Raw genomic sequence first — 13,220 nt, forward strand, 5'->3', positions numbered from 1 at the left:
AATATCTGGAGGTTGCTTACTGTTCCAACCTTTCGCTATGAGGAAAGCTGCGGACATAAGAATGTGAGCGGCCAGGAACTTTTCCTTTTTAAGTCTGTGTATGTCTATGAGTAGCAAAGCTAAAGCAGGCTGTGGCTGAATACGCCAATTACATATGAGTGAAAGTAAGTCAAAAACTCTAAGCCAATATAGCTTCAATATAGGACATCCCCAAAAGACATGAAGTAAATCTGCTTGAGATCCACAACCACGCCAACACGTTCCAGAACCCCCCCCCTCCAAAGTGCCTGAGTCTCTTTGGGGTGAGGTAATATCTGTGAACTAACTTGTAGTGTGTTTCAAGTATGTTCATGCACCTCGTAGATTTAACCGCAATTTTAAGAGATGAAGTCCATTGAGGGATAGATATCTGTCTCTGCAGAGTGGTTTCCCATTTCTCAAAGCATCCCTCATTAGTGAAGGTGTCCTTGCCAGTCAAGCTGTTATACAGAGGTCTGAGATAGCTCCCATGTCTGGGGGACATGCTAAATAAAAAATTATAAATAGTGTGGTTAATCAAAACCACTCTGCAGAAGTATTTCTTATATTTATTGTATTCCTCCTTGAGCAAAAGATATTTCATGTATTCCGTATTAGGAATTCCAAATCTGGTCTTGACCAGCTCAAAGGGCATGACTCTGTTATTATCCAGCAAGTCATCCACAAAAGTGATTGGAAACTTTGCCCAACTGTCGAACATAGGTCTTAAGGAAGTCCTGACAGGAGACAAAAAGGGGAGTCTCAATTTTTCAGTTGAAAAAGGGGAAACATTAGATTTTCCTTTACACAAGTGTGACCAACACAACATAGAGGCTCTGAGTATTGGATTATCTATATTCACAATCTCTTTTCTGTGCAAAAGAAAGTATGATATAAACAAAATTGGTTCCCTGTTGGGCATCATATCCCTTTCAATTTTTGGCCATTCCAGTTCAGTCTGTTCCGTGAACCAACTTTTTGTTAATTCAGTCACAGTGGCAAAGTAGTATGCCTCCAGATCTGGAAGAGCTATTCCCCCATTTTCTTTAGATTTGAGTAATGTACGTTTCTTCACTCTAGGTTTCCGGTTATTCCAAATAAACTTATTCATCTGGTGGGTTAATTTTTGTATGGATTGTATGGATATGGGCAGAGGGACATTCCTATATAGGAACAGGACTTTAGGAAGGCAGAACATTTTGTATAACACTATTTTACCCATCCATGTGACCGGGGTTTTTGACAGTTCCCTCAACTTAAGGTCGAGAGACTGCAAAAGATGATCTATATTTGTCTCACTAATATGTGTGGGGTTACCTGTAAGCCAAATTCCTAAATATGGGATCTTAGCACTGTCCCAGTTAAAGGGATACTTGTCTCTTAATTGCTGTTTAATGGAAGCTGAAATAAAAAGTGATAAGACGTTAGTTTTCTTTGCATTAAGTTTGTAGTATGAGACAGAGCCAAACAAATCTATAATGTCCCAGATCTTTTTCAGTGAGTCAACTGGATTTGTTAGTGTAAGTATGATGTCATCTGCATAAAGATTTATCTTATGCTCTGAGCCTCTCAGCTGTACACCGTTCACCTCATCAGAGTCCCTTATCAATTGAGCCAAGGGCTCCAGACTCAGGATAAAAATAATTGGGGACAGAGGACATCCCTGTCTTGTCCCATTTGTTATGGAGAATTTGTCTGACATCGGGCTGTTGACCAGTACAGAGGCAGACGGCCGAGAGTACAAAGCTCGAATACTCCTCAACATCTCACCAAAGCAGTTTATCTATTTTTCTAAAAAGTTCTTTCACTGACCAAAACTCATTGGAAAACCAATTTTTGGTGTTGATTAGTGTTGAGCGATACCGTTCGATACCCAAAAATATCGTATCGGATGGTATAGCCCGATACGAAAAAAATATCGGGTATCGCCGATTCCGATACCGGAAGTCCCATTCAAGTCAATGGGACTTCCGGTATCAGAATTTAAAAAAGCCCTTTATTTCCTTGTTGACTAATTCTACATAATTGAAAACAAATAAGAATCATGTAGAATGTATTGTGGGAGGTGGAGGAGACATTAAAGGCATAGTGGTTTATTCAAATCACATGGCATAGCATTAATTCCAATTTTTTTTTTCAAGACGTTCGGAGTTAAAAAGATATTGACTATGTTAACCTTTTTTATATTTTGTCAGATATGTATGTTTCACAACTTCCATGCTCTTCACCTTCTTTTGTACTTCTCCCACATTTTCTCCTTCATGATCCGCAGCAGTAGCATTTTTTTCATCAACTTTTTCTTCACCTTATTCATCTTCTTCTTCATCTTCTTCCCATAAATTTTTTTTTTCCATTCTTCATATTCTTCTTATTCGGCTATTATTAATTTTCATATGCTATTTCTTCATCTTCTTCCTATTCTTCTTTTTCTTCATTTTCTTATGGTGACAGGCATTCCTGTAGTACTTATCTATAAAAGTTATAAGATTACACCTTACTTTCTGCCTGTCACTAAAGATTTACAACAGGATTTGTCCGCGTTCAGTTTGGCCTGCAGCAGCAGGCATTTTCCAGGGGCACCACGAGGAGGAACGGACTCACCCCCATTTACTGCTTAGTCTTCTTCTGCTTAAAATTTTGATTTCTTCTATGCTGATTTTTAGTCTTATGCTTAATGTTCTTCTGCTTTCTGTCTTTTGTTCTGTATTTTGGTGGTTGTCTTCATGTTCTTTGTCCTCTTGGTCTTATTATTTAGGGTCATATTTCTGGTCTTCTTTGGTGTGGTCTTCAGGGTCGTCGTCATCAGGGTCGCCGTCATGGAGATCAATAAGGATTACCAAAGAAAATTTCAAAAAGCTTGATCTTGGAAATGTAGCACAAGGTACAAGAAGGCTGAGAAACTGGCGAGAACCAGCTGACAGTACTGGACCCCGTAGTGGCAGCAGAAGGAACAATAGCCAATGGCACTACTGAGGAACAGCTGACGGTGCTGGACCCCGGTTACTATGCAGGAGGTACCTGTGCTAGAAACCACTACCAAGGACCAGCTGACGTTGCTGGACCTTGGATACCGAGATGGAGGCACCTAGGCCAAAGGCTCAGGCGAGAACCAGCAGACAGTGCTGGCACCCGGATGGGTAGCAGAAGGAACAAGAGCCAATGGCACTACCGAGGACCAACTGACGGTGCTGGACCACGGTTACTAAGCAGAAGGTACCTGTGCTAAAAAGCACTACCAAGGACCAGCTGACGGTGCTGGACCTCGGATACCGAGAAGGAGGCACCTAGGCCAAAGGCTCTGGCGAGAACAAGCAGAGAGTGCTGGAACCTGGATGGGTAGCAGAAGGAACAAGAGCCAATGGCACTACCGAGGACCAACTGACGGTGCTGGACCACGGTTACTAAGCAGAAGGTACCTGTGCTAAAAAGCACTACCAAAGACCAGCTGACGGTGCTGGACCTCGGATACCGAGATGGAGGCACCTAGGCCAAAGGCTCTAGCGAGAACCAGCTGACAGTGCTGGAACCCGGGTGGGTAGCAGAAGGTACCCATCCAAAGCAAAGTAGCCAGGCCGCAAGCCGGCCGCAGATACCGAAACCCACAGTCCTACAGGGGGTCCATGTCCCATTGGCACTACGGATCCAGCTTTCAGTGCCAGTTCCCGCAGCCCACATTGGAGTCACCTAAACTGCAGGCACCGTAGAGTCGGCTAACCCGGCCGCAGCACGACAGGACAACGGATTGGTGGCATAGTGACCTTGACACTACCCGGAAACAGCAGGCGTGCTGAAAAAAGGCTGGGCAACAGGGAGTACCTGTGCCAAAGACACTGCCGAGAACCAGCTGACGGTGCTGGAACCCAGATGGGTAGCAACAGCTACAAGAGCCAATGGCACTACCGAGGAACAGCTGACAGTGCTGGACCACAGTTACTAGGCAGGAGGTACCTGTGCTAGAAAGCACTACCAAGGACCAGCTGACGGTGCTGGACCTTCAGATACCGAGATGGAGGCACCTAGGCCAAAGGCTCTGGCGAGAACCAGCTGACAGTGCTGGAACCCGGGTGGGTAGCAGAAGGTACCCATCCAAAGCAAAGTAGCCAGGCCGCAAGCCGGCCGCAGTTACCGAAACCCACAGTCCTACAGGGGGTCCATGTACCATAGGCACTACGGATCCAGCCTTCAGTACCAGTTCCCGCAGCCCACATAGGAGTCACCTAAACTGCAGGTACCGTAGAGTCGGCTAACCCGGCCGCAGCACGACATGACAACGGATTGGTGGCATAGTGACCTTGACACTACCCGGAAACAGCTGGCGTGCTGGAACCAGGCTGGGAAACAGGGAGTACCCGTGCCAAAGACACTGCCGAGCACCAACTGGCGTTGTTGGAGCCCAGTGACAATCATGGTGTAGGCCGAGTCCTACTTGGTGGTAGTTTTAGATTGTTTGTAGGCTACAACAGACTGTCAACGTGCTCCAATTAGGCATCTGTCTCCACTCTGTTTCCAGGATTTCAAGTGACCACCAACACCACCAGTTTATGCGTACAGCAGCCGTCTGCCCAATCCACACGTGTTCCTGGGTTACTGGGGTTCTGTAATGTCAGCAGATCCCCTGATGTGTGTCTGCCAATGTCTCCTGCTCTGTCCACCTTCCCACCGCTTGCAGTGGGAAGGTGGACAGCGCAGGAGACAGTGCCGGACACACATTGGGGGATCTGCTCACGTAACAGAACTCCAGGAACACAGGAACACGTGTGGAATGCGTGGACGGCAACTGTGAGCAGAAACTGGTGGTGTAGGAGGTCAAGGGAAATACTAGAGACAGAGTGGAGACAGAGGCCAAATCAGAGAATGTTTAAATCTAAAGTAGTTACAATTTGGAGGCAGCAGCAGTTTGCCCTCCACACAGCCGGGGATCAGCTGACATTACTGAACCCCACTTTCACATGAACGAGTGTTTTTTTCTGTGTGGACAGCACTTCCGAGCACCAACTAGCGTTGTTTGAGCCCAGGGACAATCATGGTGCAGGCCGAGGCCTACTAGGAGCCAGGTGTAAAGCTGAGGTATTTTGACTTGGGAGGGAGCAGGACACTTTGCCCTCCACACAGCAGGGGATCAGCTGTCATTACTGACCCCCACTTTCACATGAACAAGTGTGTTTTTCTGTGTGGACAGCACTTCCGAGCACCAACTAGCGTTGTTGGAGCCCAGGGACAATCAGGGTGCAGGCCGAGGCCTACTAGGAGCCAGGTGTAAAGCTGAGGTATTTTGACGTGGGAGGGAGCAGGACACTTTGCCCTCCACACAGCAGGGGATCAGCTGACGTTACTGATCCCCACTTTCACATGAACGAGTGTGTTTTTCTGTGTGGACAGCACTTCCGAGCACCAACTGGCGTTGTTGGAGCCCAGGGACAATCAGGGTGCAGGCTGAGGCCTACTTGGTGGCAGTTTTACATTGTTTGTAGGCTACAACAGACTGTCAACGTGCTCCAATTAGGCATCTGTCTCCACTCTGTTTCCAGGATTTCACGTGACCACCAACACCACCAGTTTATGCGTACAGCAGCAGTCTGCCCAATCCACACATGTTCCTGGGTTACTGGGGTTCTATAATGTCAGCAGATCCCCTGATGTGTGTCTGCCAATGTCTCCTGCTCTGTCCACATTCCCACTGCTTGTAGTGGGAAGGTGGACAGCGCAGGAGACAGTGCCGGACACACATTGGAGGATCTGCTCACGTAACAGAACACCAGGAACACAGGAACACGTGTGGAATGCATGGACGGCAACTGTGAGCAGGAACTGGCAGTGTTGGAGGTCAGGGGAAATACTAGAGACAGAGTGGAGACAGAGGCCAAATCAGAGAATGTTTAAATCTGAAATAGTTACAATTTGGAGGCAGCAGCAGTTTGCCCTCCACACAGCCGAGGATCAGCTGACGTTACCGAACCCCACTTTCACATGAACGAGTGTTTTTTTCTGTGTGGACAGCACTTCTGAGCACCAACTAGCGTTGTTGGAGCCCAGGGACAATCAGGATGCAGGCCGAGGCCTACTAGGAGCCAGGTGTAAAGCTGAGGTATTTTGACTTGGGAGGGAGCAGGACACTTTGCCCTCCACACAGCAGGGGATCAGCTGTCATTACTGACCCCCACTTTCACATGAACAAGTGTGTTTTTCTGTGTGGACAGCACTTCCGAGCACCAACTAGCGTTGTTGGAGCCCAGGGACAATCAGGGTGCAGGCCGAGGCCTACTAGGAGCCAGGTGTAAAGCTGAGGTATTTTGACTTGGGAGGAAGCAGGACACTTTCCCCTCCACACAGCAGGGGATCAGCTGACGTTACTGATTCCCACTTTCACATGAACGAGTGTGTTTTTCTGTGTGGACGGCACTTCCGAGCACCAACTGGCGTTGTTGGAGCCCAGGGACAATCAGGGTACAGGCCGAGGCCTACTAGGAGCCAGGTGTAAAGCTGAGGTATTTTGACTTGGGAGGGAGCAGGACACTTTGCCCTCCACACAGCAGGGGATCAGCTGACGTTACTGATCCCCACTTTCACATGAACGAGTGTGTTTTTCTGTGTGGACAGCACTTCCGAGCACCAACTGGCGTTGTTTGAGCCCAGGGACAATCAGGGTGCAGGCTGAGGCCTACTTGGTGGCAGTTTTAGATTGTTTGTAGGCTACAACAGACTGTCAACGTGCTCCAATTAGGCATCTGTCTCCACTCTGTTTCCAGGATTTCATGTGACCACCAACACCACCAGTTTATGCGTACAGCAGCCGTCTGCCCAATCCACACGTGTTCCTGGGTTACTGGGGTTCAATAATGTCAGCAGATCCCCTGATGTGTGTCTTCCAATGTCTCCTGCTCTGTCCACATTCCCACCGCTTGTAGTGAGAAGGTGGACAGCGCAGGAGACAGTGCCGGACACACATTGGAGGATCTGCTCACGTAACAGAACACCAGGAACACAGGAACACGTGTGGAATGCGTGGACGGCAACTGTGAGCAGGAACTGGCAGTGTTGGAGGTCAGGGGAAATACTAGATACAGAGTGGAGACAGAGGCCAAATCAGAGAATGTTTAAATCTGAAATAGTTACAATTTGGAGGCAGCAGCAGTTTGCCCTCAACAAAGCCGGGGATCAGCTGACGTTACCGAACCCCACTTTCACATGAACGAGTGTTTTTTTCTGTGTGGACAGCACTTCCGAGCAACAACTGACGATGTTGGAGCCCAGGGATAGTCATTTTGAAGGCTGAGGCCTACTTGGAGGTAGTTTAAGATAAGACGTTGTTTGAATTTGGAGGCAGCAGCAGTTTGCCCTCCACACAGCAGGGGATCAGCTGACGTTACCGAACCCCACTTTCACATGAACGTGTGTGTTTTTCTGTGTGGACAGCACTTCCGAGCACCAACTGGCGTTGTTGGAGCCCAGGGACAATCAGGGTGCAGGCCGAGGCCTACTTGGTGGCAGTTTTACATTGTTTGTAGGCTACAACAGACTGTCAACGTGCTCCAATTAGGCATCTGTCTCCACTCTGTTTCCAGGATTTCACGTGACCACCAACACCGCCAGTTTATGCATGCAGCAGCTGTCTCCCCAATACACACGTGTTCCTGGGTTACTGGGGTTCTGTAATGTCAGCAGATCCCCTGATGTGTGTCTGCCAATGTCTCCTGCTCTGTCCACATTCCCACCGCTTGTAGTGGGAAGGTGGACAGCGCAGGAGACAGTGCCGGACACACATTGGGGGATCTGCTCACGTAACAGAACACCAGGAACACAGGAACACGTGTGTAATGCGTGGACGGCAACTGTGAGTAGGAACTGGCGGTGATGGAGGTCAGGGGAAATACTAGAGACAGAGTGGAGACAGAGGCCAAATCAGAGAATGTTTAAATCTGAAGTAGTTACAATTTGGAGGCAGCAGCAGTTTGCCCTCCACACAGCAGGGGATCAGCTGACGTTACTGAACCCCACTTCACATGAACGAGTGTTTTTTCTGTGTGGACAGCACTTCCGAACAACAACTGACGATGTTGGAGCCCAGGGATAGTCATTTTGTAGGCTAAGGCCTACTTGGAGGCAGTTTAAGATAAGACGTTGTTTGAATCTGGAGGCAGCAGGAGAGTTTGCCGTACACACAGCAGGGGATCAGCTGACGTTACCGAACCCCACTTACACATGAGCGAGTGTTTTGTCTGTGCGGACAGCACTTCTGAGCACCAACTGGCGGTGTCGGAGCCCAGGAAATAAAGTTCAGGTCATAGAAACATGAACACAACAGGAGACCTGGATCCTGTTGCCAGCCAATTATTTATTCTGGAAGAGGACTGGCAAATTCAGGTGAGATCCAGGCCTTGTTCATTTTCAGAAAAGTAAGCCGGTCAACATTATCGGCGGATAGTCGCATGCGACGGTCTGTTACCACACCACCTGCAGCACTAAAGACACGTTCTGATAATACACTGGCAGCAGGGCAAGCCAGCACCTCCAATGCATACTGGCTAAGCTCTGGCCATGTATCCAGCTTAGAGACCCAATACTTGAACGGGGAAGAGCCGTCTGGGAGTACACTAACAGGGCAAGACAAGTAGTCTGTCACCATCTGACGGAAACGTTGCCTCCTGCTGACTGGAGCCGTCTGTGATGGTGTAGCCGTTTGTGGCGGTCCCACAAAACTTTTCCACATTTGGGCCATACTGGCCTTGCCTTGTCCTGCGGCACTGCCTCTGCTACCTCTTTGTGCAGAGCTTCCTCCACTGCCTCTACCCACATGGCTGCTTTGAAAAGCACTACCAGCAACACTTGCGGGGGGAATGGAGAACATGATGGCCTGCACAAGTGTTTCTTGGTACTCCCGCATTTTTTGCTCCCGGTTCAACTTTGGTATGAGGCTTTGTAAGTTGTCCCGGTAGCGAGGATCTAGGAGGGTGTACACCCAATAATCAGCCGTGTGGAGAATGTTGGCGATGCGGCGGTCATTTAACAAGCACTGCAGCATGAAATCAACCATGTGCTGCAGACTGCCAACTGGACCGGAAACGCTGGCCCCAGTTTGATGCAGCATCTCTGCATGCTCAGCATCACCCCACCCTCGCTGTACACACTGACTACTAGAGCCTTGTGTACCTCCCTCCTCTGGAGAGATGTGTTCCTCCTCCTCCATTGACTCCTCGTCATCCTCCTCACTAAGTGTCCCCTGCCTGGGCCTTTGTGTGGAAGCACGTTGCGCAGACTTGCCAGAAGCAGATAGCATTTCTGACTCCTCATCCTCGACCTCTTCAAAAACCTCCTCACTTAGTGCTTGTAAGGTTTTTTGAAGCAGACAGATGAGGGGGACAGTCATGCTGATTAGTGCATCATCTGCACTGGCCATCCGCGTGGAGTCATCGAAGGCACGCAAAACTTGGCAGATGTCCCTCATAGTGGCCCACTCAGTGGTGGTGAAGTGTGTCCGGCGCACAGTGCGACTTGTTTGCGCACAGTGCTGCCTGATGCAACTGGTACTCCATTACTGCTGCCTGCTGCTCACACAACCGCTCCAACATATGCAACATTGAATTCCACCTGGTGGGGAGGTCACATATGATGCGATGTTCTGGCAGGCGGAATCGGCATTGCAGAGATGCAATGCGCGATCTTGCCATGCTGGAACGCCGCAAGTGAGCACACTCTAGGCGAACCTTGTGCAGCAGTGCATCAAGATCCGGATAGTCCCTCAGAAAGCTCTGCACGACCAAATTGAGCACGTGTGCCAGACATGGTATGCGAGTGAGTTTGCCTAGGCCCAGAGCTGCCACTAGATTTCGGCCATTGTCACTCACTACCAAACCTGGCTGGAGATTCGCTGGCACAAACCACACATCGCTCTCCTGCTTGATGGCATTCCAGAGATCCTGTGCTGTGTGGCTCCAATTCCCCAAAGAAATTAATTTAAGGATGGCCTGTTGACGTTTGGCCACACCTGTGCTCATATATGGCCTAACAGGCTCATGCAGTGCTGATTCCGAGGAACTAGAGTAGGAGGAGGACTCAATATGTACAGACTGCATTCCTGCAATCCTTGGAGTTGGCAGAATACGTACAGAGCCACTCTCCAGATCTGTACCCGGCTCCACAACATTGACCCAATGGGCAGAGAGGGAAAGGTATCGTCCCTGTCCATGGCTACTGGTCCACGCATCGGTGGTCAGGTGGATCTTGCTACTGACGGCGTTTAGTAGCGCATTTTTAATTTTTCCCTCCACATGCTTTTCCAGGGCAGGGACGGCTTGCCTGCTGAAATAAAAGCGGCTGGGCACATTGTATTGTGGAACTGCCAATGACATCAAGTTCCGGAAGGTGTCAGTCTCCACCAGCCTGAATGACAGCATCTCAAGGGCCAGTAGTTTGGCAATGCCTGCACTCAGAGCCAGTGCTCAGGGATGGTTTGCCGAGTATGGCCGCTTTTTCTCCCATGCCTGTGCTACCGATTGCTGGTGAGTGGCCTGGGAGTGTGCTGATGACTGCGAACGTGGTTCAGTGGGTGGAATTTCACTGGGTCTCTTGACAACAGTGGCAGTGGTTCTTCCATGGCGTTCCAGTGAGGAAGCCGAACCAGCTGTGTGTGAGCTGGAGGAAGAGGCCCAAACACGAGCTGAAGAGGTGGTAGGTGCTGCTGAAGGTTGGCCTACATCTTCAGTGTGTCTGTGTAACTCCACCTCGTGCTTGGTACGCACATGTTTCCACATATTTGTGGTATTGAGGTTGCTCACATTTTTCCCTCGTTTCACTTTCTGATGACACAGCTTGCATTTGACAAAGCAAATGTCATCTGCAACTGTGTCAAAAAAAGACCACGCACTGCAAGTCCTGGGAGCGCCCGTTTTGTGTTTTGGAAGAGGATTGCTCCTCACGGGTGCCAAAGTGGAGGCTACAGGCAACCAAGTCTGCCCCGCCCTCTCCCTCCTCTTTTGGCCGTTCGGGGAATCTCTTCCTCAGAGCTGCTCCCACCACCTTCCTGTGGCTGACGCCATGATGGGTCAAGGACCTCATCTTCTCCACTCCCCTCTTCAAGCACCGGCTGGTCCTGGGTTGTCTCGCCAGCACCGTACGCACCAGAAATTGGCAACTGAGTCTCATCATCATCAGATGAGCACTGAGGTGTGCTGACAATAGGCACTGGCCCACCCGCCTCTTCAGATTCAGAGGGACAAAGCAGTTGCGCATCACTGCATACTCCCTCTTCTTCACGCTCTAGAATGCTGCTTGGCTGGCCACCTCTTTCCAAGCCAACAGATTCTGAGAACAGAAGTAAAGATTGAGATGGCTCCTGTCCAGGGCTCTCAGACTGCCTGGGCAATTTGGCAGGTGGTGAAGAGACAGATGGTTGCTCTTCAGTGCTCTGGCCTTGGGAGGATGCGGAAGTCATTGAAGTGTATGCGTTAGCTGCCATCAATCCGACAACGGCTTCAATTTGTTCGTCACGCAGCAGTGGGGTACGGCGAGGTCCTACAAAGCTGCGCATGAAGGACTGTTGCCTGGTAAAAGTGGGGGATGCCGGGTCACTGGTGGCCGCAGCAGACACCGAATCCCCACGTCCTCTCCCTGCTGAATCCCCCCGTCCTCTCCCTGCTGAAACTCCACGGCCACGACCACGTGCCTTACTCCCTGCCTTCTTCATCTTGGTAGACTGATAAAGATAGGCAGAAAAGTAAAAAAGGGGTGGCTTAGTGTTCTTATTCCTGAACACCTGCTAACCAGTAAAAGAAACACTAATTTGGCTAAGAGTGTGTGTACTACACTTTAATATGATCTAATGTGGCCTACACAACTGTAAAGTGGAGTGTTTGGTGAACTTTATTTCCTTTTTTATTTTGAGGGGGGGGGGGGGAAAGGATATGACCAAAGTTTGAAAGCTATAGTATCACAAACTTTTTGGAGCGATTACAATGCAGGAAGCTAACCTACAATGCAATTGATGAGGCTCCAAAAAATAGGGTGATACTAGTCTGTCTGGCCCTGAAGGGCACAAGCCAGCAAAAAGGCTCCTCTATCTAATCCTATATAGTGTTTGCAACCAACCAATGACAATGAATGCGGATGGAAGCACACTAATATAGGAACAAAAATCTGGATAAATTAGCTGCAAAAAAAGGACTATGTATGAGGCAGTGACGCACGCTGAGCGGACTACAGCTAGCGGTGGCTGTAGAACACACTGCAACGTGAGCTGCACTAACACACAGAGAGACCTATCAGACAGCCAAAAACAGTGCAGAGAAATGGGCTATGGCACTGAAAGGCTGCTGAAAGGCTCCGCTGTCCACTCCTTTAGTGTTTGCAACCAACGTATATGGATACGTATGGAAGCACACTATACAGGAGAAAAAAAAAGCAGCAATAAAAGAAAAATGTGTATGAGGCAGATACACATGCTGGGCGGCCTACAAGCAGACGTGCCTGCAGGACACACTACACAGCGTGGGTCTGCACTCACACAGCCCTTGCAGACAGCTATTAAAACAGCGCTGCTGGGCTATAAAAATGCTACAGTGGTGGATTATGTAGCCTGGGTAGAGCAATAGATATTTTAGATGATCGCTATTTCTAACTGTCCCTCACAGTCTGCAACAGCAGCCTGTCCCTAACTGAATTCACAGCAGAGTGACCAGAAATGGCGGCTGCAGCGGTTTTTATAGTGCATCATGACATCATTAAAGCAGCCAATCACAGCCATGCCAGTAGTTAACATGCCTACATGCCTAACAGGATGTGCCCACACTTCTGAGGATCCCCATTGGCTGAATCAATTCGAGCGGGCTCCTAGCATTATGGGAACTTCCGATTCCGGTATTCGATATGAAAAAAGTATCGGAACTAAGTATCGGAATTCCGATACAGCGAATATCGGCCGATACCCGATACTTGCAGTATCGGAATGCTCAACACTAGTGTTGATCCTTAGGCTGGGGTCAGACTTGTGAGTGTGATGCGAGAAACTCACACCAGTCTCTCACATCAACACCCGGCACTGCCGCCGGCTGCATAGAAATACATGAAACCGCACACTCCGGTCCCGAGTGCCGGCAGCAGTGCCGGGTATTGATGCGAGAGCCTCGCATGAGTTTCTCGCATCACACACGCAAATGTGACCCCGACCTTAGACAGATTAAAGGCTTTTCACTGACACTACATACTATAGG

The 13,220-nt window shown here is 49.2% G+C and overlaps 1 protein-coding gene across 3 annotated transcripts in view; it reads right to left on the minus strand.

Annotated features, from left to right (window-relative positions):
* Positions 1–13,220, minus strand: part of LOC141098594 (cytochrome P450 2C5-like) — a 227,412-nt gene that overhangs the window by 145,201 nt on the left and 68,991 nt on the right. The window lies entirely within an intron of this gene.

This window comes from Dendrobates tinctorius, unplaced genomic scaffold (genome assembly GCF_039654945.1).
Source record: "Dendrobates tinctorius isolate UK_male_01 unplaced genomic scaffold, ASM3965494v1 ptg000093l, whole genome shotgun sequence".
NCBI classification, from domain to species: Eukaryota; Metazoa; Chordata; class Amphibia; order Anura; family Dendrobatidae; genus Dendrobates; species Dendrobates tinctorius.